The sequence below is a fragment of the Prunus avium genome, chromosome 8, assembly GCF_965620075.1.
Source record: "Prunus avium chromosome 8, drPruAviu1.hap1.1, whole genome shotgun sequence".
Taxonomy (NCBI): domain Eukaryota; kingdom Viridiplantae; phylum Streptophyta; class Magnoliopsida; order Rosales; family Rosaceae; genus Prunus; species Prunus avium.
The window spans coordinates 17,167,849-17,172,879 of record NC_142291.1 but is presented as its reverse complement, the minus strand read 5'-3'; the positions used below and the strand labels follow the sequence as shown (position 1 = coordinate 17,172,879).

Here is a 5,031-nt window from a genome sequence, read left to right as displayed (position 1 = left end):
CTTATTGGAGTGGTTGGTGTATTCCATGTTTCTTGCGATTGTATTTCACTCAAAACTCAGCAAATGACTCCTTCCACAATATTATGATGTTGCCCAAGTTTTGGGCTCGATCCGAAATCAATAGGTGTGAGAAATTGGACAATTCAATTTCAACGGCAGTTCGTTCCTAATTGGAGTGGTTGGTGTATTCCATACTACTGTTAAAGCTCATAATTTCATACATATACATGCCCAATTTACTTACTTCTTTTGCTTAGTTTCCTATAATTCTGAGTTATTTGCCTCTATTTGTGTGTTTTGTAGGCCAATAGAGCAAGAGAGCATAATTCATGCAATTCAAGCATGTTAAGGCCTAATTTGGATGAATGGATGAAGAGCTTAAAAGACAAACTCATTTTGGCTACAGCCCCCTGCCAGTCCAGTTCCGTAGGTCATATTTCAAGCTTTGTTTCAGCAACCTACACAGCTCGGATGAGGCAGCATTCTTCATAAACGTTGTTCCAATGGGTGTGTACTATAACATATCCAAAATTCAGCCCCATTGGATAAATATGGAGTCTGTTACCTAGCAAACACAGAGCCATGCTCAGGATGGATTTTATCAGCGCGCAAAATGAGTTAGCAATTTGTTTTGGCCTTAACTTCCTCCTCCGAGCTTGGATTGGGCCAATACTTGTGTGGTTGGATCATACACATTCTGAACTTTACAATGGACATCTTAAAGTCTTCATTTGATTCAGCCTAGCCCAAGTTGTAAGCCCTTGAAGTTGCTGGTCATGCTGACCTCAGGATGAGCTGGTTGGAAGCTTGGTCATGGTGAGCTAGGCATGAGCTATTGTAGCTGGTTGGAAGCTTGGTCATGGTGACATGAAGATGAGCTAGGGCTGCTGGTGGGATTTATTGGAGAAGTGCATCAACCAATTCAGATTTTATAATGCAAGTGTTGTATGCATTAGTGAAGTGCATCAACCAATTCATCTTTTATAATGCAAGTGTTGTATGCATTAGCCATATTGAATTCAGATTTATCACTCCCCTCTCCCTATAAATACCACATCCATTCCACATTCAAGACACAACAAATCCTGAGATTCACAACCCCCACAATTCACTCCAACCATCCTCAAACACTCTCACAATCCCAAACACTCCAACAATCACCAAAACAACTCCAGCTTTCTTCTCTTCCATTTCCCTACGAATTTCATCTTCCTTAGCGATCACCACTCACTCAAACTCATCCCAAATCACCTCCATATCCTTCATACATCTTTCTAGAAGTGGGGAAGCTCTTGGAGAAGCATTAGAAGTGGAGAAGCACTTGGAGAAGCCTTGGACACCACAAGAACTTCAGAAAAAGGGTTTTTCTACTCTTATTGCATTCATTATGTTTTCTCATTTCTGTTCAAGTCTCTTTTCCATTATGAGTAGCTAAATCCATAACTAGGGCTTCGATGTAACCTAACATGAATATTCTGGGTTTATAAGTTTGGAGTTTCAAGTTTGATTCATGATTCATGTTCTTATTCATTATGCTTATAAGTTAACATGCTTGTTTGAATGATTGATCACCATTAGAACTTGTTTGTTAACTATCTTGGTTTGAATTAAGAGTATACACCATGCTTTAATTCAAATTGAACTATGAATAGGAAGAGTATGTATGGACATTCGACAACAGGGATTAGATACATACTTGGTTGTTTAAAATGTTCTTCTATGCTTAATGGGTTCCTAATGCTTAATTTTAGGTTAGACAACAAATGATCAAATTAGGGAATTAGGAACACAAGGTTAGGACCAAACACCATGGCCTAATCATACTTTAGCTAGAATCAATCTTTGAATCTGAATTAGACTTGTTACTTGAATCTTTATAACCCAGAATTGAATTGTTATGGTGATTCGAATGCCCTAGTCTCAAAATCTGTTTTCCAACTCTTAAAACCACTCTTTGTTACATTTGTTTACTTGTTTTTGTTTGCAATTTCATTTTGCTTCTTTTGTTCAACAATCACAACCACTCTTGTTTTAAATTCTGTTTTAGACATAACCTCCTACTTTCTTGAATTTGGTAATCTAAGTACATAACTAGTTTTAACTTCTCAGTCTTCGTGGGTACGACCTCGTACTTGTCTTGCTATACTACTAATTGCCCCGTACAATTGCGAGTTAACATAATATTAACAACAAATTTTGGCGCCGTTGCCGGGGACTGAACGAAAGTTCTTCCCTGGTTATGTGCCCAAGGTTACCCTATTCTTTTTAGTGTTTCTAATTAATCTAATTTTCTGTTTCAGGTAGTTTATGTCTAAAAAGCCATTACTTGAACAAGTGAGGTCTTCGTTCCAACGTTCTAGATCTTTGAACGCAGGACCATCATTGCAACCCAGACGAGTGACCTCTGAAATTCAGAATCGTCTAGAATGGGAGTTGTCAACTGCAAAAGAGCAAGCTCTTGCTACATTTACAAGTCTTGCTCTCCACACTGAACTTCCTGGTTCTTCACCTTCAAATTCGGAAGCAAGTTCAGACCAAGAAGAAGAAGAAATGATGGCTGCCATTGAGTTCATGGGAGAACTTGATATCCGAACAATTCCAGCATCTCCTTCAAGCATTTCGCTGCCCACTGTAGCTCGAAACTATGAGCTTAAATCTTCTCATCTTAATATGTTGCCTTCCTTTTATGGTTTACCTAATGAAGATCCATTAACTCATATAAAGGATATTTTTAATGTTGTGAGTTCTTTTCCCTTGACAGGTGTGACAGAAGATCAACTTCGAATGAGAGTGTTTCCATACACTTTAAAGGATAAGGCGAAGTATTGGTTGAATTCTTTGAAGCCTGGTTCACTCACTACATGGTCTGCCATTCAAAAGAAGTTCCTGGAAAAATACTTCTCCACGCAAAAGACCGACATGCTTAGGGACAAGATCTTGTTATTTGCACAGCAAGATGATGAATCGTTTTGTGAAGCATGGGAGAGATTCAATGGGCTGCTCAACCAATGTCCTCATCATGGGATTCCATTGAAGCTTCAAATGCGTATGTTTTATAAAGGACTAACTCCTTCTAGTCATAATATAGTCACCAATTTTGCAGGTGGTTCTTTTAAAACCAAAACTCCAGAAGAAACGTACGAACTCTTTGAGGAGATAGCAATGGAGACCCAACATACGGATACAAGAGGTAAACGTGTTATTAGTGGTTCTAATGATGCTTCTAGTATGCAGATTTCAAAACTGGAACAAAAGCTAGATGCTCTTCTTGCATTAAACTCAAGAAGCCCTCCGAAGGAAGTGTGTAGCATTTGTGAATCTCATGACCATGCTACCACAGCTTGTCCACTTGGGGCTGGATATCCAGAATTTGTGCAAGAACAAGCTAAGTTGGTAAATTCCTACAACCAAGGTCCAAGAAATGATCCATACTCTCAAAGTTATAATCCAGGTTGGAGGAATCATCCAAACTTTTCATGGAGAAATACCCAGAATCAAGCAAATCCCCCTTCATTCCAAAGGCCACAACAATCATCATCATCATTGGAAGATATAGTGAAGCAGATGGCAATCAACCAATCCAATTTTCAGCAAACTACACAAGCTGCCATCTCCAAATTGGAAGTCCAATTAGGCCAAATAGCTGCTGAAATAACTCAAAGAGTGCCTGGGAAATGGCCAAGCCAAACTGAGATCAATCCAAAGAACCCAGAAGCCAAGGCCATTCATGTGCTCAGATCAGGTAAGATCATTGATAATAAAGATGATTCTAATCTTTCAAATGATGTTGTGATTGTAGAAGATGAAGAGGAGGAGACCATGGCCACGGAAGGAGAACAACTCAAAACTTCTCAATCTGCTCCTAAGGCCAAATCAGATTCTCAGAAATCCGATCAATTCCAATTGCATAAAAGAGATGACAAATTTGTGCCACCACATCTTCAAGAAGATAGATACGTGCCACCCGCTCCATATGTTCCACAGATTCCATTTCCAGGCCGTCTTAAGAAAGCAAAGCAAGATAAGGCTTTTAAAGAGATTTATGATATTTTGAGTAAAGTTAATATCAATTTGCCTTTGCTTGATCTTATTGAACAGATTCCTGCATATGGAAAATTCATCAAGGACTTGAAAACTCACAAGCTCAATTTCGCTCCAAATGAAGGAGTAAAGCTCGACCAGAATGTAAGTGCTGTGTTGCAAAGGAAGCTTCCACCAAAACTAGATGATCCTGGCAGCTTTGACATTCCCATTAACATTGGAGGCAAGAAGGTTGGAAGAGCCATGTTGGACTTGGGAGCAAGCATCAATGTTTTGCCATATTCAGTTTATCAAGAGCTTGGCTTAGAAGGGATGAAGAAGACTTCAATGCGACTTGAACTAGCTGATCATTCTATAAAATATCCAAAAGGTATTGTAGAAGATATTCTAGTTCAAGTTAATACACTAATTCTCCCTGCTGATTTTGTAGTGATGGACATGGAAGACAATCCAAATGGAGATCGTGTTGATCCCATTCTCCTAGGCAGGCCATTCATGGCCACTGCAGACACAATCATCAAAGTGAAAGATAGCACCCTCTCCATGACTGTTTTGGGTGAAACTGTTGAATTTAAAATGCTTAATGCTCTATCTCAACCTTCTATCTCTCTTGATTCTTGCTTTTCAATTGATGTTGTGGATCATGAGGTTTCTTCCATAATTTTGCAGAGAAAGTCTAATGATGCTCTAGAAGCTGTCTTAACACAAGAAGAGGAAGATCTTTGTGAACCGGAGTTCCAAGAAGTGGTGGCTGCCTGAGAAGTGTTTCCGCCATACCCACCATCCTTTAGGCCACCAATTGAGCCTCTTGGACCATCATCCACGAAATTGGAGCCATCCATTGTCATCCCACCAAAGCTAGAACTTAAACCTCTTCCCAATAATCTTAAATATACATATTTGGGTGCTAACGAAACTCTCCCTGTTATAATTGCTGCAGGTCTCTCCTCACATGAAGAAGAGAGCTTAATTAAAGTTCTAAAAGAGCAT

At 39.2% G+C, this 5,031-nt stretch overlaps 1 non-coding gene across 1 annotated transcript; it reads right to left on the bottom strand.

Annotated features, from left to right (window-relative positions):
* Positions 1 to 2,919: 2,919 nt before the first annotated feature.
* On the bottom strand, positions 2,920 to 3,026 carry LOC148292295 (small nucleolar RNA R71). The gene has a single exon (XR_015827174.1). It is a non-coding gene; the product is annotated as a small nucleolar RNA R71 (small nucleolar RNA).
* Between the last annotated feature and the right edge of the window lie 2,005 nt (positions 3,027 to 5,031).